This window comes from Phyllobates terribilis, unplaced genomic scaffold, assembly GCF_046119375.1.
Source record: "Phyllobates terribilis strain yellow unplaced genomic scaffold, ASM4611937v1 Scaffold_2__4_contigs__length_985480577, whole genome shotgun sequence".
NCBI classification, from domain to species: Eukaryota; Metazoa; Chordata; class Amphibia; order Anura; family Dendrobatidae; genus Phyllobates; species Phyllobates terribilis.
In genome coordinates, this window is record NW_027362762.1 from 489805631 (window position 1) to 489831692 (window position 26062).

Sequence of the window (26062 nt, forward strand, 5' to 3'; positions counted from 1 at the left end):
TAAAAGTGATAAGGCAGCGTTATTCTTCGGGTCAGTACGTTTACAGCGATACTACACTTACCATATATTTTTTTATGCTTTGGCGCTTTTACACAATAAAACAATTTTATAAAAAAAATATATTTTTTGCATCGCTTTATTGTGAGAGCTCTAACTTTTTTATTTTTCGGCTGATGGAGCTGTATGACGGCTTTTTTTTGCGGAACAAGATGACGTTTTTAGCAGTACCATTTTTATTTCCATTTTGATTTTTGATTGCATTTTTTTCCACTTTTTGTTTGGTGATATGATGAAAAAGCATAGTTTTTTTGCTCCGTTTTTTATTTATTTTAATTACGGTGTGCACAGAAGGAGTTAATTATTGTGACAGTTTTATAGATCAGGTTGTTTCGGACGCGGCGATACCAAATATGTGAATTTTTTTGTTTTTGCATAAATATACGGATTTATTGGTTTAATATTTTATTTATTTTCATTTATTTTGTGATTTTTTTTTGAACAGTTTGAAAACATTTTTTAGACTTTTTTTTACATTTTTACTTAGTCCTGTATGGGACATTAATTTTTATTTTTCTAATCACTGTTCTCATGCAATGCAATAGACATGTATTGCATTGCATGAGAGCTTTGCTGACAGTTTCACAGTCAGTGTCTACTGCTAGACTTCAGCGGCAGGCTGAGCCTAGCAGGACAGCGTACATGGCAGACCCGGAGGCGGTCATGTGACCTCCGGCTGCCATGACAACGGCAGGTCCTGTCAGACATCAGGGGGCCGTCGGAGAGGTAAGTGGACGACCCCCTCTCCTCTCACTATCTTCTAAATGCCGCAATCACTATAGATCGCGGCATATAGAAGATAGCAAAGGGTTAACATCATTGGGACCTGATTTAATCAGGTCCCGATGATGTCCCCTGTCAGAGCTGTCGCTCTGCACCGCACCCGCAGGGCTTGCAGGACCCTGGGGTAAAATTACCTGACTCGTTTGAGAGATGATGCATCACAATTAACAGGCAACAATTTAACATTAATTTTAAAACTTTTTTTCTCGTAATATTTTATAGAATTTCCACTTAAAACTTAAACATGGCCGCATAACCAGGGCTGTGGAGTCGGTGCTCATTTTGGTGAAGTCGGAGTCGGTATAAAATGGACAGACTCCGACTCCTATAATATATATTAAATTGGGTAAAGTAGTTCAATGCAGAATGTGCTGAATATTTTTTCATAGGAATTTGGGAAAGTTATGAAATGTCCTATCTAAATATCTTGATTATTGTATCATAAAAATGATTAAATGTCTGATGTTCACATTGTACTACAATAAATTTTTCACTTAAATATAAGCAATATATGTGGGAGTCGGAGTCGGAGTAAGGGAAATTGAGGAGTCGGAGTCGCAGGTTTGGCTTACCGACTCCACAGCCCTGCGCATAACAAATATGATTTTACAGCAGTAGCCAAAAGTTGTGCAACTTTGTCGGCAGGAAGTGCAGCCATATTGGTTATCACTAATGAATTTGATTTCCAGCAACTGATGCTGCAATTATTATTGGTAGAATAGGCCACCATAATACTAGGAAGCAGTTGTAAACCTCTGGTAGCGGCTCCAACCTATGATTTGCTAGTATATTGCCATTATTAGATATTAGGTAAAAACTCCTTTACATTAATAGATGCAAGTACAGAAATCTTAAGATCAAGGAATTAAAACAAGAAAGTGCAACATTTATTAACTTCTCAAACTTTTTGATTTGGCAAAACATAAAACAAGAAAGCCCAACTTTCAAAGGAAGTCTGTATAAAACAGATATATAGGGGACTTATAAAACACTACAATGTATACTGTTAGTATGATTTGCATAGGTGCCAAGAAGAGGACTTAAATCTCATATGCAAATGAGTGGGCTTTGGTGCCCCTTAGTGTGGCCAAAGGCTCTTTTCACTGTTTCCCCTCCTCAAATTGGATTCTGAGCACTGTCCCTGAAGGAACTGAGCGGCGTGCACACAGTGTCAGCGCAGGTATGCTCTCACCACTGGCTCTTTCATTGTGAGTGTACCGCCGAAAGGGTTCAGGCAAGCGAGCGCTGTCAATCTGAATAAGTGTTCAGAATGAAAATTAAAGGGGAGTAAGAGTGCACAGCCCTTAGCCATGCCAAAGGTGCAACACAGCTCCTTCATTTCCATATGACAGAAGTCTTTTTCTCAGCCACTAAAATGTGTACTGCTGGTATAGTTTTTATAGAGGCCAAGTCCACTGTATCACTATTTAAGCAATTTAATATGGGTTTTGGGGCTGAAAGACTCCCTTTAAGTTAGGATATTGATATGGTATCACAGGAATATTCCACAAAGACAATATTTAAAACCAATGAACAAGCTTTTTCTTTCCAATTGCAAAAATAGATACTTTCGAGGAGACGCCTCTTAGTTGTCGTCATCTTGGTAAGTTAGCTTCCGGGATATGCTTTATGCAAAAAAAGAAAAAAAAAAACATTACAAATTTAAACAAAGCATAGAAAAATTAAAAACTAAGGATACTGTTGCATGGATATATTTATAAATTGTTCAAAGTGAAAATGAGCTGAAACGCAGAATGATCCTGGCTAAAAAAAAATCTAAAAAGCAGCAGATTCCAAAAGGCAGGAAGAAAAATCCTACTAAGGCCCCCTTCACACATCCCAGTGATTTCGGTACTGGAAAAAACAGTACCCGTAAGATCTGTAATCTGTGTGCCATCCATGTTGGACACGTATGTATGAGTCCGTGTGTACTTTAGTGTCATCCGTGTGTACCATCAGTGTGACATGTACTGGAATAGAATGCAGAATACAAATGACAGATGTTTAGGTGTTAGATATGCAAAGATAGAGATGGATAGAAAGATGTCCGTGAGATACATAATTAGTGCTGTGTATGCGTAGTTTAAGGTACATGTATAAATAAATAAATGAATTAAAAAAATGGCGTGGGGACCTCCTATTTTTAATAACCAGCTAAGGGAAAGCAGACAGCTGTGAGCTGGTCTAATTATGCTAGGAAGGGGCCAATAACCATGGAGCTTTGCAGCCTATTTATATCAGCTCACAGCTGCCTGCTTAGCCTTTACTGGTTATTAAAAAAAGGGGGCACCCTAAAAAAGATGTGGGGTCCCCACTATTTTTAATAGCCAGCAAAGACTAAGCAGACAGCAGCGAGCTGATATTAATATGCTGGAAAGTCCATGAATATTGGCCCTTTCCCAGCATAAGATTAGCTCAGAGCTGTCTGCTTTCCCTTGCTTGGTTAATAAAAATAGGGGGGACCCCAAGCCATTTTTTCAATTATTTATTAGCTAAATACATGTATAGTAAGCTACACACGCGAAGCGCTGATTATATCCTGCCGTTTAAGGACTATAAGATGCACCAGACCATGAAGGGGTGGAAAATAGGGAAAAACATTTTTCAAACAAAATGGTGGTACGTGTTATGGTCCGTTTTAACGGTAGTTTACCAGGGGAGAGGGGAGGCGAGGGGAGGATAGCGTCGGAGCGGGGTCACAGGAGGCAGAGTCGCTGCTTCAGGCCGGCGGCCATTTACCCAAAGCCCACGGCAGAGAAGTCAATGGAAAGGAGACTCCGCTCAGCGGCGCCAAAATCTTATGAGAGCCCAAGGCCTGCAGCATCGCCGCCTCACTCATGCCGCCACCGGCCTCCTGAAGCAGCAACACCACCTCCTGTGACCCCGCTCTACCCTGCAGTGGCCCCTTCCCCCGGTAAGCTACCTTTGGAATTAAAGGCGCACCCTCATTTTCTCCCAAATTTGGGGGGGGGGGGGAGTGCGACTTATAACCCGAAAAATATACGAACATGTTTCAATCTATGAACTTCATAGCTAATAATCTATGTCTATCTTTGCACATCTTTAACACCAGAAAAACTTTCATTTCTATTCTGGTACGAAACACGGATGGCACATGGATATCATTTCATCCATGCGGCTGGGAAAAAAAGGACATGTCTAAGGATTTTGCACACGGACACACGGTCCATGTGGAAAACACTGACGTGTGCGGCACTATAGATTTAAATGGGTGTGCGTGTGTCAGTGTTTGCAGTACGTGTGAAAACGGACAACACATGTACTGCAAGCAAAGAAATCTGAAGAGACATAAATAAGTTCCTTCACTTTATCCACATCATCAGGATGTTTCATCTAAGCACTCTCCTGCTCCTAGCTGCGAGTAAAACTGTTCCTAAAAAGATGAAATATACATATATATTGTTTACAGTATCGTGTATTTGTTCTTTTAGGAATTCCACCATTTTCCTGGGGAAAAAGATCCTGTAATAAGAAAATTATTATAAAGCCAACGTAAACACTATGAGCCAATGTCAAATGAGGTGTGCCTTCATCCGTGCCTCGCCACAAATCTTACTTCAGCTTTGTGATGTAGCAAACGCCGCCACTCGTGATGAATTTGATGAGCGGTAGTCACCATGCCCCTTGCACACGCTCCGTCCACTTTGTTGAAGCAGGGCGAAAAAGGCACGAGAAAGCCAGGAGCCGCAAAATTTTAGCACAGCCTCCACTTGCAACCAAATTTTGTGACTTTTCAAAGCGGTTTACTCCAAATTTCTGGCATAAAAGCTTTGACGAACTGGTCCCTGCATTTGCAATGTGAAATGTGACTACACTTTACAGTTCTCCATGAGGAAAAACCCATGACAAAAAAAAAAAAAAAACGCAAGGAATCTGCGAACATTTATGACATCTAGAAGCCATTATGAGTAAACTATTATCCCATTTCTTACTGAAAATAGGGTTTTAAAAGAAAAATTAAAAATAATATTTTCATCCCTAGAAGATTCAAAAAGTTTACTTACTCTTTGACTGCGAACTTGGACTGTGAAGCCACATATGAGCTGGAAGAGCTGAGGCAACAACCTGAAAATAAATGTTTAAAAGGGGTTATCCACCATAAAAAAACAAAGGATGAAATATTGCATATAAAGTATTTATCAAACATCCCGTGCTTTGGCAGGAACAAAAGTGTAGTGTACATTGTTGTCAGGAATCCATTGCAATTACACATAGCACAATATAAGTTTCTCAATTGGTGCATATTAAAGATAATATATATATACTGCTCAATGGCTAGCACCTAATGGTGGAAATATAGGTTAGGTCGTTCGACATAGATAAATACTTGAAGAAAGAAATACGACCATATCAACCCAAAATAATATTAAAAATTAACTTTTATTCATAAATAGTATAAAAAGTTACTTCATAATCAATATAGGGCACAGTACAGAAATACAGAAAGACACATATCATGTAGGATGACCATCTCACTGAAAGGACGATCCGGTCCACATGTTATAGGGTCCGAGGCACCACAGCAAAAAAATATATATATAGTCCTTCATATGACAGACCAAAAAAGAGGATTATCAAATGACCACAGTATAATACCCATAGTAATACCCATATGGTAGTGCATATAACAAGTATATATGTAAGGATAATATCAAATACTTGGCAATACCTCATAGGGAACTCAATACCTATACTGTCAGGGTGCCATATACCAGCAGCTAGGATATACATTCATCATATCAAACGCCACATAAGGGACACTAGTAATAGCCACTATAGCACTATTATAATCAAGGTATGACAGCTAGGAGGGTTCAGTTAATAGAGTTATGTTGACAGAGTGTATACCAGGCGAGTATGAAGATAGGTGAGTAAAAAGCAAGTGCTGCGTTATGTAGGGGAGAATTACCTGGGCCACAAGCTGCGATGTCAGGACACCCACATGTGGACCGCTCGTCCACCCCAACGCACGTTTCGGCGTTTGTCTTCTTCAGGGGGCATCAACTTCCTCTAAAGGCGTGTGTACTTAAATGTTGCATTGGCCAATCAGGTGGAGGGGGTGGACCCGCAATAACGCACGCAGCATCCCCGCTAGCAATCAACCGGTGGCGCGGGCATCATGCAAGGGATCACGTGATGGTCACATGGACCCACGTGATACAGGTCCTTGCATAGAGACGCCAGGCGGCACGGGGCACTCAGAGAGCAGCGACGCTCGCGCGTAAGGTCCTTAAACCTCCCATAGTCAGGAACTATAACAAGAGGTATAAGCTCAATTAAATGACGTATATACTTCCACTACCACCACATAGATATATAGATAGATCATATGATAAAGACAGTATCCCAACCAAGTAAATTAACAATATGACAATCTGCATACAATATATCATCACATCAAGTAGTATGTATAACAATATGACAAGGTACCCATACAGATCATGTTCAATCCCATATATATATAAAGGAATGTGGAAAAGCCATATTGTCCTAGCAATAATATATAGTAGGTGGAATATCAAAAGATAACATCCTATATATCATCATGATTAAATCAAGGGGAACAATATCTAATGTAGGGGTAGCGAACTTCCCAGATATAACTTCCATTTAAACACATTAACATATAAAGATCTTCGAACACAATATATATACACCACAGTAGTCGTTCCCGGATGAAATAGATTATTCAGTATATTCTTATTCACATATTCATCCATATAATATCAGCCATGATGTAGACACAACTCGCCAGAGGAAGTAAACTGCAAATGGATGATGAAGAATACTAAAAATAATAATAAAAGAATGTTAAAAACATAAAAACCACAACAAAATATGTGACAGGGGAGAGATTAAAGAAAGGGAGCGAAGCTGAGATTCTCATTTAGTCCATTGGGATGTACAGTATTTAATTGCCAAATCCATCTAGATTCGAGCTGAGCCAGACGTTGGCTTAGTTTACCTCCACGAATACCAACTCTTAGCGCGTCTATCCCCCGAACCCTCAGGAGGGAGCTATCACAATCATGATGGAGTTTAAAATGTTTTGGTATAGTCCTGAGTGTGGAGGGATCCGCGCAGTCGATCGCCGCCAATATCCCCAATACATGTTCTCTTATTCTCACTTTGAGTTCGTGCGTAGTTAGGCCAACATAAATGAGCCCACAGGGGCAAGTAGCGTAATAAATAACAAAGCGTGAGGTACATGTAATGCGGCTCCTTATTTCATAGGTTTTAGTGCCAGCTGTATTGGAGAAAATATTGGTTCTATCCATATTGGGGCAAGCGACGCATCGACCGCACGGAAAACTACCACACTCAAGGACTCAATGCACCAAAAATTGTAGACGTGCCAGATACAGTTTGGTAATGACTATGTACAAGATAGTCACGGAGATTCCTGGAGCGGCGTACAGTGATGGGTGGACGATCAGGAAGAATTTTTGACAATACCGGATCTATCAGGAGGATGGGCCAAACTTGAGTCAAGCATTTCCTCATCCGTCCGAATTGTCCATGGTAGTTTGTTATGAATCTAGGTTTGTCATTGATCTTTGGACTTCTGTGCAGATAAAGCAAATCGTGCCTATTCGAATATTTAGCACGATAGTACGCTCTTTTAACCACCCGTTTACTGTAGCCCCTCTCATAGAATCTCCTCTTCATGTCCTTGGACTGTCTAACAAAATCTTCATCACTGGAACAAAGTCTGCGAAGACGCAGAAATTGCCCACTGGGTACAGATCGAACCATCCACGGGGGATGGGAGGACGACGCGTGGAGCAACATATTCGTGGAGGTGTCCTTTCTATAGATGTTTGTTTGTATCAAATTATTATCATCCCTTGTAAGGGTAACATCAAGAAAGTTAACTGTATCAACATCCCAATTGAAAGTAATATAGATATTCATCTCATTAGTGTTGAGGAGCTGCACAAATGTTTGCAAGTCCTCAACTGAACCTTGCCAGATCAGCAGGATATCATCAATGTAGCGCGTCCAAAAAGGGACGCGATCCATTGACGCCTGCCGATCCGGCAGGGTGAGGCCCCTCTCCCACAGCCCCAGGAACAAATTTGCATAGGCCGGCGCAAATGATGCACCCATTGCCGTACCCTGGAGCTGTAGGTAGAAGGACCCCTTAAAAGTGAAAAAGTTGTGGGTAAGGGAAAATTCCAAGAGGCACATCACCAAGCCGACGATATCTCTCGGTAGATTAGAGGTATTGAGGAAAAAAGCGCAAGCTCTTAGACCATCCACATGCTTGATATTAGTATAAAGTGATTCCACATCACCTGTCACAAGAATCATCTCTGGGTCCAAATATAATCCATCAACTTTCTTAAGTAGATCACCTGTGTCTAAAAGAAATGATGGAAGACTTTCTACTAACGGCTGAAGTTTACTGTCAATCCATCGGTTGACATTCTCTAGAAAATTCCCTGTTCCAGAGATGATAGGACGCCCAGGTGGTGAGGACATATTCTTGTGCACTTTGGGCAACAAGTAGAATGTAGATACCGTCGGTTCATTAACCAAAAGTGCTGAAGCCAATCCGGCAGTGATGATCCCATCGGCCACGGCTTTGTTAATTTTGGACAATTGGGATGAGAAAGAGGCCAAAGGATTAAATGTCAAGCATTTATAACAGGTTTTATTATGAAGCTGTCTAAAGGCCTCTCTCTCATACATGTCTTTTGGCCATAGCACGATGTTCCCACCCTTGTCGGCCGGCTTCAGCACTATGTTAGGGAGGTTCTGGAGAGCCTGAAGGCGTCCACGCTCATGTGTAGTTAGATTGTCCTTCTCTATATAGCGTGGTATGCGTTCAAAATCTCTCGTAACCACCTGTACAAATAAATCTATATTAGCGCACGTGGACAGTGGGGGAAACTTTTGGACCTTACTCTAATAGATGCAGGGATCTTACCTGCTTCATCCATATTGTGTTCCGTAGAGAGTTCCTCCAATGTTCGTAGGGCTACTTGCTCCTCTTCTGTTGGAAAGAGATTGAATTGTGTCTCATCAAAAAAATGTTTCTTAAACATCAAAGACCTCGCAAATAAATGGAGGTCCTTGATGGCAGAAAAGACATCAAAGTTGCTCTTAGGTGAGAAGGAAAGACCCCTGCCAAGTAGAGAGAGATGAACATGATGTGATGGAAGAAGAACGTTGCGCTGCAGAATATTGAGAAGTCTCTTTGATCCCTTGCCATTTTATTGGCTTGGGTATCATGGAGTTTTTTTACGCACAAATCCAAGTTCTTATCAATTTGTGTGTCAAATTCTTGAAGCTTCTCACTTGGGCAATTACTTCTGAGTGTATTCTGTGCTTCATCAATAGAAACATCCAGAGCTGTAATAGCCTTAGTATTGAGATCAATTAATAATCGCATAAATCCGAACGAACAAGTATTACAATGGTCTTCCCAACTGGAGATAAAGTCTATATCATCCACCACAAAGGTGGGAATCACCCGAACTCTCAAACCTCTCGGGATAAGTTTATTGGCGATGTACCTCTGTAGGAAGGCCCTATTCCACCACAACTTAGTCCGCTTCAAAATTAATGACTGAATGGACCGAACCTGAGAATCCCAGCTCCGCTCACTCTTGGTTCCGCACTGCCCGCGCCAAATACCTGATCCATCTGACCGAGCCAGGTTTGTTCCTTGGCTCTAAAGTCCATCACTATTGGAAACAAAAATTCTGTGCATAACACAGACACAATAATTCAATATAAGTTTCTCAATTGGTGCATATTAAAGATAATATATATACTGCTCAATGGCTAGCACCTAATGTTGGAAATATAGGTTAGGTCGTTCGACATAGATAAATACTTGAAGAAAGAAATACGACCATATCAACCCAAAATAATATTAAAAATTAACTTTTATTCATAAATAGTATAAAAAGTTACTTCATAATCGATATAGGGCACAGTACAGAAATACAGAAAGACACATATCATGTAGGATGACCATCTCACTGAAAGGACGATCCGGTCCACATGTTATAGGGTCCGAGGCACCACAGCAAAAAAATATATATATAGTCCTTCATATGACATACCAATAAAGAGGATTATCAAATGACCACAGTATAATACCCATAGTAATACCCATATGGTAGTGCATATAACAAGTATATATGTAAGGATAATATCAAATATTTGGCAATACCTCATAGGGAACTCAATACCTATACTGTCAGGGTGCCATATACCAGCAGCTAGGATATACATTCATCATATCAAACGCCACATAAGGGACACTAGTAATAGCCACTATAGCACTATTATAATCAAGGTATGACAGCTAGGAGGGTTCAGTTAATAGAGTTATGTTGACAGAGTGTATACCAGGCGAGTATGAAGATAGGTGAGTAAAAAGCAAGTGTGAGCGGAGCTGGGATTCTCAGGTTCGGTCCATTCAGTCATTAATTTTGAAGCGGACTAAGTTGTGGTGGAATAGGGCCTTCCTACAGAGGTACATCGCCAATAAACTTATCCCGAGAGGTTTGAGAGTTCGGGTGATTCCCACCTTTGTGGTGGATGATATAGACTTTATCTCCAGTTGGGAAGACCATTGTAATACTTGTTCGTTCGGATTTATGCGATTATTAATTGATCTCAATACTAAGGCTATTACAGCTCTGGATGTTTCTATTGATGAAGCACAGAATACACTCAGAAGTAATTGCCCAAGTGAGAAGCTTCAAGAATTTGACACACAAATTGATAAGAACTTGGATTTGTGCGTAAAAAAACTCCATGATACCCAAGCCAATAAAATGGCAAGGGATCAAAGAGACTTCTCTTCTAACATGGTCTACCACTGGAGGAAGACGACTACTCAATATTCTGCAGCGCAACGTTCTTCTTCCATCACATCATGTTCATCTCTTAGTGATTCATCCAGCATCACGTCTTCCTCTTTGGTCACACGGTCAGGACTAAGCCTTAAGAGGACACGGGATACGAATTTTCATCCTTAGAGACGCAGACCGTTTAGACAGTCGCCCGTGGACAGTGGGGACAACAAGGTAATTAACCTTAGTAGTTACAAACTTATTGATACGGACCTTGCTCTACTTAGCAGGGGTCTTTCCTTCTCACCTAAGAGCAACTTTGATGTTTTTTCTGGCATCAAGGACCTCCATTTATTTGCGAGGTCTTTGATGTTTAAGAAACATTTTTTTGATGAGACACAATTCAATCTCTTTCCAACATAAGAGGAGCAAGTAGCCCTACGAACGTTGGAGGAACTCTCTATGGAACAAAATATGGAAGAAGCAGGTAAGATCCCTGCATCTATTAGAGTAAGGTCCAAAAAGTTTCCCCCACTGTCCACGTGCGCTAATATAGATTTATTTGTACAGGTGGTTACGAGAGATTTTGAACGCATACCACGCTATATAGAGAAGGACAATCTAACTACACATGAGCGTGGACGCCTTCAGGCTCTCCAGAACCTCCCTAACATAGTGCTGAAGCCGGCCGACAAGGGTGGGAACATCGTGCTATGGCCAAAAGACATGTATGAGAGAGAGGCCTTTAGACAGCTTCATAATAAAACCTGTTATAAATGCTTGACATTTAATCCTTTGGCCTCTTTCTCATCCCAATTGTCCAAAATTATTAACAAAGCCGTGGCCGATGGGATCATCACTGCCGGATTGGCTTCAGCACTTTTGGTTAATGAACCAACGGTATCTACATTCTACTTGTTGCCCAAAGTGCACAAGAATATGTCCTCACCACCTGGGCGTCCTATCATCTCTGGAACAGGGAATTTTCTAGAGAATGTCAACCGATGGATTGACAGTAAACTTCAGCCGTTAGTAGAAAGTCTTCCATCATTTCTTTTAGACACAGGTGATCTACTTAAGAAAGTTGATGGATTATATTTGGACCCAGAGATGATTCTTGTGATAGGTGATGTGGAATCACTTTATACTAATATCAAGCATGTGGATGGTCTAAGAGCTTGCGCTTTTTTCCTCAATACCTCTAATCTACCGAGAGATATCGTCGACTTGGTGATGTGCCTCTTGGAATTTTCCCTTACCCACAACTTTTTCACTTTTAAGGGGTCCTTCTACCTACAGCTCCAGGGTACGGCAATGGGTGCATCATTTGCGCCGGCCTATGCAAATTTGTTCCTGGGGCTGTGGGAGAGGGGCCTCACCCTGCCGGATCGGCGGGCGTCAATGGATCGCGTCCCTTTTTGGACGCGCTACATTGATGATATCCTGCTGATCTGGCAGGGTTCAGTTGAGGACTTGCAAACATTTGTGCAACTCCTCAACACTAATGAGATGAATATCTATATTACTTTCAATTGGGATATTGATACAGTTAACTTTCTTGATGTTACCCTTACAAGGGATCATAATAATTTGATACAAACAAACATCTATAGAAAGGACACCTCCACGAATATGTTGCTCCACGCGTCGTCCTCCCATCCCCCGTGGATGGTTCGATCTGTACCCACTGGGCAATTTCTGCGTCTTCGCAGACTTTGTTCCAGTGATGAAGATTTTGTTAGACAGTCCAAGGACATGAAGAGGAGATTCTATGAGAGGGGCTACAGTAAACGGGTGGTTAAAAGCGTACCATCGTGCTAAATATTCGAATAGGCACGATTTGCTTTATCTGCACAGAAGTCCAAAGATCAATGACAAACCTAGATTCATAACAAACTACCATGGACAATTCGAACGGATGAGGAAATGCTTGACTCAAGCTTGGCCCATCCTCCTGATAGATCCGGTATTGTCAAAAATTCTTCCTGATCGTCCACCCATCACTGTACGCCGCTCCAGGAATCTCCGTGACTATCTTGTACATAGTCATTACCAAACTGTATCTGGCACGTCTACAATTTTTGGTGCATTGAGTCCTGAGTGTGGTAGTTTTCCGTGCGGTCGATGCGTCGCTTGCCCCAATATGGATAGAACCAATATTTTCTCCAATGCAGCTGGCACTAAAACCTATGAAATAAGGAGCCGCATTACATGTACCTCACGCTTTGTTATTTATTACGCTACTTGCCCCTGTGGGCTCATTTATGTTGGCCTAACTACGCGCCAACTCAAAGTGAGAATAAGAGAACATGTATTGGGGATATTGGCGGCGATCGACTGCGCGGATCCCTCCACACTCAGGACTATACCAAAACATTTTAAACTCCATCATGATTGTGATAGCTCCCTCCTGAGGGTTCGGGGGATAGACGCGCTAAGAGTTGGTATTCGTGGAGGTAAACTAAGCCAACGTCTGGCTCAGCTCGAATCTAGATGGATTTGGTGATTAAATACTGTACATCCCAATGGACTAAATGAGAATCTCAGCTTCGCTCCCTTTCTTTAATCTCTCCCCTGTCACATATTTTGTTGTGGTTTTTATGTTTTTAACATTCTTTTATTATTATTTTTTAGTATTCTTCATCATCCATTTGCAGTTTACTTCCTCTGGCGAGTTGTGTCTACATCATGGCTGATATTATATGGATGAATATGTGAATAAGAATATACTGAATAATCTATTTCATCCGGGAACGACTACTGTGGTGTATATATATTGTGGATCTTCCTCTTGTGTTCGAAGATCTTTATATGTTAATGTGTTTAAATGGAAGTTATATCTGGGAAGTTCGCTACCCCTACATTAGATATTGTTCCCCTTGATTTAATCATGATGATATATAGAATGTTATCTTTTGATATTCCACCTACTATATATTATTGCTAGGACAATATGGCTTTTCCACATTCCTTTATATATATATGGGATTGAGCATGATCTGTATGGGTACCTTGTCATATTGTTATACATACTACTTGATGTGATGATATATTGTATGCAGATTGTCATATTGTTAATTTACTTGGTTGGGATACTGTCTTTATCATATGATCTATCTATATATCTATGTGGTGGTAGTGGAAGTATATACGTCATTTAATTGAGCTTATACCTCTTGTTATAGTTCCTGACTATGGGAGGTTTAAGGACCTTACGCGCGAGCGTCGCCGCTCTCTGAGTGCCCCGTGCCGCCTGGCGTCTCTATGCAAGGACCTGTATCACGTGGGTCCATGTGACCATCACGTGATCCCTTGCATGACGCCCGCGCCACCGGTTACTTGGTAGCGGGGACGCTGCGCGCGTTACTGCGGGTCCACCCCCTCCACCTGATTGGCCAACACAACATTTAAGTACACACGCCTTTAGAGGAAGTTGACGCCCCCTGAAGAAGGCAAACGCCGAAACGTGCGTTGGGGTGGACGAGCGGTCCACTTGTGGGTGTCCTGACATCGCAGCTTGTGGCCCAGGTAATTCTCCCCTACATAACGCAGCACTTGCTTTTTACTCACCTATCTTCATACTCGCCTGGTATACACTCTGTCAACATAACTCTATTAGCTGAACCCTTCTAGCTGTCATACCTTGATTATAATAGTGCTATAGTGGCTATTACTAGTGTCCCTTATGTGGCGTTTGATATGATGAATGTATATCCTAGCTGCTGGTATATGGCACCCTGACAGTATAGGTATTGAGTTCCCTATGAGGTATTGCCAAGTATTTGATATTATCCTTACATATATACTTGTTATATGCACTACCATATGGGTATTACTATGGGTATTATACTGTGGTCATTTGATAATCCTCTTTATTGGTCTGTCATATGAAGGACTATATATATTTTTTTTTGCTGTGGTGCCTCGGACCCTATAACATGTGGACCGGATCGTCCTTTCAGTGAGATGGTCATCCTACATGATATGTGTCTTTCTGTATTTCTGTACTGTGCCCTATATTGATTATGAATTACACATAGCAGTAAAGTCTCCGAATGTAACACACATAGCATGTGCGGATAACTTTATTCACATACTGCACTGAAATGTTCAATGCACAGAACATGCTGAACATGCATGGTAATGGCGAGGTTGGGGCTGAACAGAGATCTAGTGGCCTTGTAAAACATTTGATATATATCTGATTTACTGCAGATAAAGATGTCAAACATTAATAAGAACTTACCAAATGTCGCTGGGTAGAGCTGGCTTCTGACCATGTCGGACTACCAGGAGATGATTGTTTTGAAGTACCGATTATTGCTTCAGTTGCGTTCCTGGGTTTCTTTGACATTGAAAATGATAAATCATGACTTAGTGGCCTCTTGGCTCTTACAGATCCTGGTGAATTAACCAAAGAAGCAATTGTGTTGGATAACTGGACGTTGGCTTTAACCACTGTATAATAAGGCCAACATCTAGTCTGTGTTAGCTTCTTATACAGGTTTTCAAATGCCTTAGTTGGACTGTGAGCTACAGCAAATTCAGAAACCGAACTTCTCTGGGTCAGACTGCGTGTTTTATCTGCTACCTGCCCAATGTGTTCATTGTAGTGTCCATGCTTTCAACGTCCACCAGATTTGGACTGGTTAGATACCTACTTGGGCTCCTGGTCATTTCGCTCATATTGCAGCTTGCTCTGACAACCATGTTTTTAGGGCTCTCCAAAACAGAAGACCCAGAAAAAGATTTTCTTCTGCTCAGAGTGTGTTGTTGCCTCGAGTCTTTGTCATATGAAGATTTGACTATGTCAACATGCATTTGACCTTCGTTGGTTATACTCCTTGTTGGGCTATTGGCCATTTTGAAAAAGTCAGACGATATTCTTGAGCTGTAACGAAAAGCAGTAACATAACTTTCTTCTTCGTGCTGTTTGCAAGAAAGTGGCCTGTCTCTGTATACAACCTGATTATCTACGATACATTCAAAAGGTTTATTACTGTTGCTCCTGGAAAGATGGTGATGTGTGAATGAGACGACAGGACTTTCTAATTTATGTAAAAACAGACTTGCTTTCGGACTTTTAACGGGATCCCCTAAAGCTGATCTGCTCAAACATTGATCCTGCAGCAGTGTGGAATCAAGCGCATTTGCAGCTTCCTCTACATGTGATGCAGGGAATATTGTGTACGTCTTATTCAGACACCTGTCAAGCATTTTCTTGCCTATTAACTTATGTTTACACCAAATGTGGCGTCTGTAATGCCGGACAATATGAACAGCCGCCTCGTTTTTAATATTTACATTCCAAATCCTGCTCATGTTCTGAATCATTTGCAGGTAGAAGTCTTCAAGCGTTGTATTCCCTGGCTCAGAAAAGCTGGTTTCCTCAATGTCTGAGGTTTCACCATCATCGGCTATAAAAACAGTTACATTAGGCCTTACAGGAGACTTTAAAATAACTTTTTTGTTGCTCATGTCGATAAAACTCTTCACGTTGGATACTGTGGCTTTGAGAGGTAACGCAATATCAATGGTCTTGTTAAAAACAGTCAAGTCACAATTCTGGGTTGAAGCAAATCCTTTGAGGTCTGGAAACAGAAACATCAATGTAATGAATTCTTAGTGAAATTTTAGTTTAGCATTTGAGGTAAAAGCATATATTATAGTACAAGACAACTAAAAAAACTGCATGCACACTTTTTTAAAGGGAAGCGGTCATCAGAAAATGACCTGTCTAAGGCCACGTTCACATGCAGCATTTTTTTCTTTGTTTTTTTTGTCTCCTCATGGCGCTAAAAACACTGTGTTCACAACACCCGTTTTTCAGTGTTTGACAAGTTTTTTTTACAGCGTTTTTGGATGTGCATTTCATGTGTGCTTTGTCTACAGTACATGTGACGCGCCCCCTGGGCCTGTGCTGTGCAGGGGGATACCCGGAGCCGGATCGCTGGGGGTTGTAGTCTCAGTGTGGCGGTGACCCGGTCCGTGCCCAGGGCGGTCAAACCAGTGGCAGTCTTAAGTAATAACAATGTCCGACTACGCCACCCGTGGATTGCGGTCAGTGGGGACCGCCGCTGCGCTGCCGACCGCTGAGGCTGATGTTGTTTGCGCAGCCGAGTATGGGATAACTCCCCACGGGAGAAGTATTGCCTCAGGGCAGCTAGTGTGGATGATGGGAGTGATGGTGTGAGCGTCCCAGTAGTAATGGTGCTGGTGCAGCGATGAAACACAGAGACGTGTGGTGCAGTTCAGGGTCTTTACTGATGGTATAAAGCAGACCCTCCCGGGAGTACTGGTTAGCAGTAGGGGCCTGGTCAGTCTGTGAGCAAGCAGGATCTCCCCTGGCCAGGTGGAGTTGTAGGCCTCCCCGACTATCTGCACTCTTTCCTGGCTACCTTGCTCTATGCGGGTAGAAGTAGCCCACGTCCCTGAGTATACCGTGTGGTGCTCACCCGTATGGCCGGTGACTTGGGGCCTTCCGTTAGCCTCCGCTTCACAATGGCGGTGCTGGTCCCTTGCTTGTGACCGTGCCTCCGGGCTTCTATGGCCAGAGGACATGGAATCCCCTGCAGGTTGGATTCTGCTGCTGGACCTGGATGTCCCCACAGCCTCGGACTCCGTGTCCGGGTTTAGTGTCTTCAGCCAAGGCGAGCTATCTAGCTTCCAGCCTCTGGCACTCACTCCTGCTCCTACAGAGCTCCTGTTGTAACTCTCCCTTTCCAGGCTCTGACTGCTCTGCTTGTTCTGCAGGCTCTGTCTGTCCTAATCCCGCCCCAGACCCAGTTTATAAGGGCAGATTCCTCCCCTCCCAAGTCTGGGTGGGCCGTGTTGCATGCTTAGGGCTCCTGACCAGAGAAACCTCCCACTTGCTCTCAGACATAATATCTCTATTACTGTGGTAACCAGACCCCTGGGGTGCCACATTCCCCCCTAGTAAATGTTAGTACTCCGGGACTAAACACATTTTTAAAGAAACATAAATACAGGGTATAACAATAACACAATAACATATTTACAAGAAGCTTTAGTTCCTTAAAGGTCACGGCGTGTCTGCAACCGGGTGTCCATATCACCCAAGGTGAAGTTTTAAGCGAAGTCGGGGATCTGTCCAAAGCAAACCCCTTGCATTGGCCTTGGGCGTGGCTGCAAGGCTGGAGCTAGCTACTTTGGGCCGCAAGGAGGCCACGCCAGACAGGTTTTCTCTTCCTCGGCCGTCTTCGCAAGAGGCACCAAGGTGCAACTATCTACAAGAATTATTCCGGTTATCCAGTGTCCATAACCTGTTAGTCCATAGAAATTTGCAGGGTAACTGAGAAACATAATTAATAACAGGCAACTACAAAAACCATAAACATTTAAACAGATAAATTCACAGTGCATTAGTTTAGATTCTCCAGCGAGCGGGCATCTGACCTCTACTGACTCTAGGGGACCTACGGAGCTCACTAACTGGTCCTGCACTACAGGGTGTAGGAGGTGTTATGGGTAAGCTGGGCAGCTGTCTGCGCACTCTTTGGCTCACTAGGGGCACGGCAGGCTCACTACTAGCAGAGGGTTGATTCTCCTGGTCTGCTGGTCTGGATTCTTCTGCCTCCTGGGCCGGCTGCTCTTCCAGCTCTACCTGGTCTTCTGTAGGCACTTGAGGGGCTGGCTGGAGAAAGGTGAGGACGGGCACCACGATAGCGTTGTTTACTTGTGTCCAGGACCGGGTTAAGTCTCCGAGTACGGTGCTGATCATTTCCTTCTTTTACTCTACGGGTTGAGGGTCTTCCTGATCTTCATCCGTGCTTTGCAACTTCTCGGGGCACTTTTTCAGGTGGTCTCTGGAGACAGTGGCTGTGGTCTCTCCTCCATCCTTGCTGATGACGTACACCTTTGGATTATTGTGGCTTGAGGGCAGTATGGTGTACGGGTCCTTTTCCCACTGGTCGTCCAACTTATGGAACCGCCTTTTTCTTTTCAAGACCTGCTCTCCAGGTACCAGGGGAACAGCGGGAGCATGTTGGTTATAAGTCCTCTCCTGCCTTTCTCTTGATTGACAGAGACTTCGCTCGACGCTCTACTGTACTTTCCGGTACTGCTGCTGCCGTTCTGTATCCCAGTCTATCTCTGGCGAGGTGTCCTCGGGTATCAGGACTCCCATATCCAGGTCAACAGGCAGCTTACCAGGTCTTGCTCGCATTAGGTAAGCCGGGGTACAGTTGGTGGAACCTACCGGGATGTGGTTATACAGGTCCACCAGATCGGGCAGTTTCTCAGGCCACAGACTGCGTTCTTCCAGGGGCAATGTTTTTAGCAGATCTATCACCACCTGGTTCATCTTCTCGCAGAGTCCATTGGTTTGGGGGTGATAGGGCGTTGTTCTTATCTTCTTGCAGCCATACAGGTTGCAGAACTCCTGGAAGACCTCCGCTTCAAAGGCTGGTCCTTGGTCCGTCAGCACTTGGTCCCGGTACCCGTGTGGGCGGCAGAAGTGCAGCTGGAAGGCTCTGGCTGCTGTCTGAGCCGTCACGTCTTTGACAGGGACCACCACCAGGAACCGGGAGTAGTGATCCACGATGGTTAGGGCGTAGACATACCCGTTTCTGCTTGGAGCCAGTTTAACATGGTCCAGAGCGACCAGTTCCAGCGGCTGCCTGGTGATGATGGGCTGCAGGGGAGTCCTCTGGCTGGCACGGTCCCTTCTTCTTAGATTGCACGGACCACAGTCTCTACACCACCTCTCAATGGCTCCTCTCATGCCTCTCCAGTAGAACCGTTCACGCAGCAGGAACTCCAGCTTCTTCCATCCGAAGTGCCCTGCCCCATTGTGGTAGGCCTCCAGCACCATAGCTGCGTCCCGTCTCGGTACCACAACCTGCCAGATCAGTTCATGTGTCCGGGAATTGACCATTCTGCGGCATAACTTCTCCTTGTAGAGGAACTGTCTGCTCTTCTCCGTCCACAGTTGCTTGGTCTCTTCCGGAGCGTCTGGGTCCAGGCGGGCGTCAGCCTGGGTCAGCATCTCCTTCACCAGACGGACTGCGGGGTCACTGTCTTGCATCTCCGCCCAGTTGTAGTGGGGTAAGGGGTTGAACGTAGCGGATCGCTGGCCCCTCACATGGTGGGAATACTGGGTAATCCCATAACGGTGAAACGCAGGGAGTTCGATCTCTTCCAATTCTTCAGGATCCTCCCCTTCGTCCGGTAGGTTTGGCATCCTGGACAGGGCGTCCGCGTTGGTATTAGAGCGTCCTGCCCGGTATTTGATTGTGAACTCAAAATTGGACAGGCGGGCCATCCATCTCTGCTCCAGGGCACCCAGTCTTGCAGTGTCCAGGTGTGTCAACGGGTTGTTGTCCGTGTACACGGTAGAGATGAGCGTTGTTCTACTCGAACTGTTCGCCAATCTCAAATTCGAGCTGTTTTGGGCGGTGTTCGAGCCGGTCGGCGAACACGAACAATTTGAGAAAAATTCGGCTGTTCGAGGTTATGTTCGATAACTGTTCGTGCACCAAAATCATAACTGGATTTTTTCTCAGTAATGATGAAAATTAATGTTAATACGCAGTTTGAGTGTACAGCGGGGTGGGGGGAGGGGCAGGGGATGGATCTCTGCAGGAACAATGAAGATCTCCATTTTTTTTTCTCTTTCCCGCATTTACAGTGGGGAGGTGCAATCTGTCAGCCTATCAGCAGCGCACACACGGAGCGAAGTGCTTTTTTTCACACAAGCAAGGGCATGTGTCATTGGCAGTGTATGTCACATGTCCTTGCCCTATAAGACCAAGCCATTTTCCCCGTCGCCACCATTTTCTCACTGCTGCAGCTGCGTGTTAGACGGCACCGCTGTTGCTGTGTGCGCTATACCTTGTTAATTTCAAGCCAATTTTCGCACAAATATACAGATAGCTTGGGAGTAGGGAATAGTTGTGATTGCAGTCCTTTTAAGGACTAGGTTACAGCATTTCCTACGACTTTTATCAGGGAGGTCTGTGCTCTTAAATAGATCGGTTGTGAGAGTAAAGACTAATTGTAATTGCAGTCCTTTTCAGGACTAGGTTACATGAGTTCCTATCAGTTTTTGCCAGGCAGGTCTGTGCCAGTGCTGTGCAAGTTTTTTTCACAGCATTTGGCTGAATCTAGCAAAGCTAATCCTTTTTGGCCTATTGCAGAGTGTGTTAGTCAGTGGAGTAGCCTATCTGTGTTGCAAGATATACCACCTGTGTATAGAATACCAATTTTTTTACTGCACCTAGTGAAGTAAAATCTTTTGGGCATAGCATCATTCTATTAGTCCATCTATACTGACCTCCATCAGGTTGCAAATTAAAACTAATTTTTATCTGCATCTACAGTACCTCTGAAAAAATATTTGGGCTTCTAGCAGTGTGTGGGACTTGTTCTATTAGTCCATCTATACTGACCTCCATCAGGTTGCAAACTGAATATATTTTTTTCTGCATCTACCTCTGAAAAAATATTGGGCTTCTAGCTGTGTGTGGGTCTTGTTCTATTAATCCATCTATACTGACCTCCATCAGGTTGCAAACTGAATATATTTTTTTCTGCATCTACCTCTGAAAAAATATTTGGCCTTCTAGTAGTGTGTCGGACTTTCTCTATTAGTCCATCTATACTGACCTCCATCAGGTTGCAAATTAAAACTAATTTTTATCTGCATCTACAGTACCTCTGAAAAAATATTTGGGCTTCTAGCAGTGTGTGGGACTTGTTCTATTAGTCCATCTATACTGACCTCCATCAGGTTGCAAACTGAATATATTTTTTTCTGCATCTACCTCTGAAAAAATATTGGGCTTCTAGCTGTGTGTGGGTCTTGTTCTATTAATCCATCTATACTGACCTCCATCAGGTTGCAAACTGAATATATTTTTTTCTGCATCTACCTCTGAAAAAATATTTGGCCTTCTAGTAGTGTGTCGGACTTTCTCTATTAGTCCATCTATACTGACCTCCATCAGGTTGCAAATTAAAACTAATTTTTATCTGCATCTACAGTACCTCTGAAAAAATATTTGGGCTTCTAGCAGTGTGTGGGACTTGTTCTATTAGTCCATCTATACTGACCTCCATCAGGTTGCAAACTGAATATAGTTTTTTCTGCATCTACCTCTGAAAAAATATTGGGCTTCTAGCTGTGTGTGGGTCTTGTTCTATTAATCCATCTATACTGACCTCCATCAGGTTGCAAACTGAATATATTTTTTTCTGCATCTACCTCTGAAAAAATATTTGGCCTTCTAGTAGTGTGTCGGACTTTCTCTATTAGTCCATCTATACTGACCTCCATCAGGTTGCAAACTGAATATAATTTTTTTCTGCATCTAGCTCTGAAAAAATATTTGGCCTTCTAGTAGTGTGTCGGACTTTCTCTATTAGTCCATCTATACTGACCTCCATCAGGTTGCAAATTAAAACTAATTTTTATCTGCATCTACAGTACCTCTGAAAAAATATTTGGGCTTCTAGCAGTGTGTCGGACTTTCTCTATTAGTCCATCTATACTGACCTCCATCAGGTTGCAAATTAAAACTAATTTTTATCTGCATCTACAGTACCTCTGAAAAAATATTTGGGCTTCTAGCAGTGTGTGGGACTTGTTCTATTAGTCCATCTATACTGACCTCCATCAGGTTGCAAACTGAATATATTTTTTTCTGCATCTACCTCTGAAAAAATATTGGGCTTCTAGCTGTGTGTGGGTCTTGTTCTATTAATCCATCTATACTGACCTCCATCAGGTTGCAAAATGAATATATTTTTTTCTGCATCTACCTCTGAAAAAATATTTGGCCTTCTAGTAGTGTGTCGGACTTTCTCTATTAGTCCATCTATACTGACCTCCATCAGGTTGCAAATTAAAACTAATTTTTATCTGCATCTACAGTACCTCTGAAAAAATATTTGGGCTTCTAGCAGTGTGTGGGACTTGTTCTATTAGTCCATCTATACTGACCTCCATCAGGTTGCAAACTGAATATATTTTTTTCTGCATCTACCTCTGAAAAAATATTGGGCTTCTAGCTGTGTGTGGGTCTTGTTCTATTAATCCATCTATACTGACCTCCATCAGGTTGCAAACTGAATATATTTTTTTCTGCATCTACCTCTGAAAAAATATTTGGCCTTCTAGTAGTGTGTCGGACTTTCTCTATTAGTCCATCTATACTGACCTCCATCAGGTTGCAAATTAAAACTAATTTTTATCTGCATCTACAGTACCTCTGAAAAAATATTTGGGCTTCTAGCAGTGTGTGGGACTTGTTCTATTAGTCCATCTATACTGACCTCCATCAGGTTGCAAACTGAATATAGTTTTTTCTGCATCTACCTCTGAAAAAATATTGGGCTTCTAGCTGTGTGTGGGTCTTGTTCTATTAATCCATCTATACTGACCTCCATCAGGTTGCAAACTGAATATATTTTTTTCTGCATCTACCTCTGAAAAAATATTTGGCCTTCTAGTAGTGTGTCGGACTTTCTCTATTAGTCCATCTATACTGACCTCCATCAGGTTGCAAATTAAAACTAATTTTTATCTGCATCTACAGTACCTCTGAAAAAATATTTGGGCTTCTAGCAGTGTGTGGGACTTGTTCTATTAGTCCATCTATACTGACCTCCATCAGGTTGCAAACTGAATATATTTTTTTCTGCATCTACCTCTGAAAAAATATTGGGCTTCTAGCTGTGTGTGGGTCTTGTTCTATTAATCCATCTATACTGACCTCCATCGGGTTGCAAACTGAATATATTTTTTTCTGCATCTACCTCTGAAAAAATATTTGGCCTTCTAGTAGTGTGTCGGACTTTCTCTATTAGTCCATCTATACTGACCTCCATCAGGTTGCAAATTAAAACTAATTTTTATCTGCATCTACAGTACCTCTGAAAAAATATTTGGGCTTCTAGCAGTGTGTGGGACTTGTTCTATTAGTCCATCTATACTGACCTCCATCAGGTTGCAAACTGAATATATTTTTTTCTGCATCTACCTCTGAAAAAATATTGGGCTTCTAGCTGTGTGTGGGTCTTGTTCTATTAATCCATCTATACTGACCTCCATCAGGTTGCAAACTGAATATATTTTTTTCTGCATCTACCTCTGAAAAAATATTTGGCCTTCTAGTAGTGTGTCGGACTTTCTCTATTAGTCCATCTATACTGACCTCCATCAGGTTACAAACTGAATATAATTTTTTTCTGCATCTAGCTCTGAAAAAATATTTGGCCTTCTAGTAGTGTGTCGGACTTTCTCTATTAGTCCATCTATACTGACCTCCATCAGGTTGCAAATTAAAACTAATTTTTATCTGCATCTACAGTACCTCTGAAAAAATATTTGGGCTTCTAGCAGTGTGTGGGACTTGTTCTATTAGTCCATCTATACTGACCTCCATCAGGTTGCAAACTGAATATATTTTTTTCTGCATCTACCTCTGAAAAAATATTTGGCTTCTAGCTGTGTGTGGGTCTTGTTCTATTAATCCATCTATACTGACCTCCATCAGGTTGCAAACTGAATATAATTTTTTTCTGCATCTAGCTCTGAAAAAATATTTGGCCTTCTAGTAGTGTGTCGGACTTTCTCTATTAGTCCATCTATACTGACCTCCATCAGGTTGCAAATTAAAACTAATTTTTATCTGCATCTACAGTACCTCTGAAAAAATATTTGGGCTTCTAGCAGTGTGTGGGACTTGTTCTATTAGTCCATCTATACTGACCTCCATCAGGTTGCAAACTGAATATATTTTTTTCTGCATCTACCTCTGAAAAAATATTGGGCTTCTAGCTGTGTGTGGGTCTTGTTCTATTAATCCATCTATACTGACCTCCATCGGGTTGCAAACTGAATATATTTTTTTCTGCATCTACCTCTGAAAAAATATTTGGCCTTCTAGTAGTGTGTCGGACTTTCTCTATTAGTCCATCTATACTGACCTCCATCAGGTTGCAAATTAAAACTAATTTTTATCTGCATCTACAGTACCTCTGAAAAAATATTTGGGCTTCTAGCAGTGTGTGGGACTTGTTCTATTAGTCCATCTATACTGACCTCCATCAGGTTGCAAACTGAATATATTTTTTTCTGCATCTACCTCTGAAAAAATATTGGGCTTCTAGCTGTGTGTGGGTCTTGTTCTATTAATCCATCTATACTGACCTCCATCAGGTTGCAAACTGAATATATTTTTTTCTGCATCTACCTCTGAAAAAATATTTGGCCTTCTAGTAGTGTGTCGGACTTTCTCTATTAGTCCATCTATACTGACCTCCATCAGGTTGCAAACTGAATATAATTTTTTTCTGCATCTAGCTCTGAAAAAATATTTGGCCTTCTAGTAGTGTGTCGGACTTTCTCTATTAGTCCATCTATACTGACCTCCATCAGGTTGCAAATTAAAACTAATTTTTATCTGCATCTACAGTACCTCTGAAAAAATATTTGGGCTTCTAGCAGTGTGTGGGACTTGTTCTATTAGTCCATCTATACTGACCTCCATCAGGTTGCAAACTGAATATATTTTTTTCTGCATCTACCTCTGAAAAAATATTTGGCTTCTAGCTGTGTGTGGGTCTTGTTCTATTAATCCATCTATACTGACCTCCATAAGGTTGCAAACTGAATATAATTTTTTTCTGCATCTAGCTCTGAAAAAATATTTGGCCTTCTAGTAGTGTGTCGGACTTTCTCTATTAGTCCATCTATACTGACCTCCATCAGGTTGCAAATTAAAACTAATTTTTATCTGCATCTACAGTACCTCTGAAAAAATATTTGGGCTTCTAGCTGTGTGTGGGACTTGTTGTATTAGTCCATCTATACTGACCTCCATCAGGTTGCAAACTGAATATATTTTTTTCTGCATCTACCTCTGAAAAAATATTTGGCCTTCTAGTAGTGTGTCGGACTTTCTCTATTAGTCCATCTATACTGACCTCCATCGGGTTGCAAATTAAAAATAATTTTTATCTGCATCTACAGTACCTCTGAAAAAATATTTGGGCTTCTAGCTGTGTGCGGGACTTGTTGTATTAGTCCATCTATACTGACCTCCATCAGGTTGCAAACTGAATATATTTTTTTCTGCATCTACCTCTGAAAAAATATTTGGCCTTCTAGTAGTGTGTCGGACTTTCTCTATTAGTCCATCTATACTGACCTCCATCAGGTTGCAAATTAAAACTAATTTTTATCTGCATCTACAGTACCTCTGAAAAAATATTTGGGCTTCTAGCAGTGTGTGGGACTTGTTCTATTAGTCCATCTATACTGACCTCCATCAGGTTGCAAACTGAATATAGTTTTTTCTGCATCTACCTCTGAAAAAATATTGGGCTTCTAGCTGTGTGTGGGTCTTGTTCTATTAATCCAT

At 42.1% G+C, this 26062-nt stretch overlaps 1 long non-coding RNA gene across 2 annotated transcripts in view; it reads right to left on the bottom strand.

The window, feature by feature from the left end:
• Positions 1-2231: 2231 nt before the first annotated feature.
• LOC141252836 (uncharacterized) overlaps positions 2232-26062 on the bottom strand; it is a 58176-nt gene continuing 34345 nt past the window's right edge. Inside the window, exons 1-3 of one of the 2 annotated variants that reach the window (XR_012314125.1) lie at positions 14923-15212; positions 4866-4926; positions 2232-2465 (exon numbers count right to left, since the gene is read on the bottom strand). This is a non-coding gene — a long non-coding RNA (uncharacterized lncRNA). Of the gene's footprint in view, positions 2466-4865; positions 4927-14922; positions 15213-26062 lie in introns of those variants that run through there. The other variant, XR_012314126.1, reaches the window with a different exon arrangement.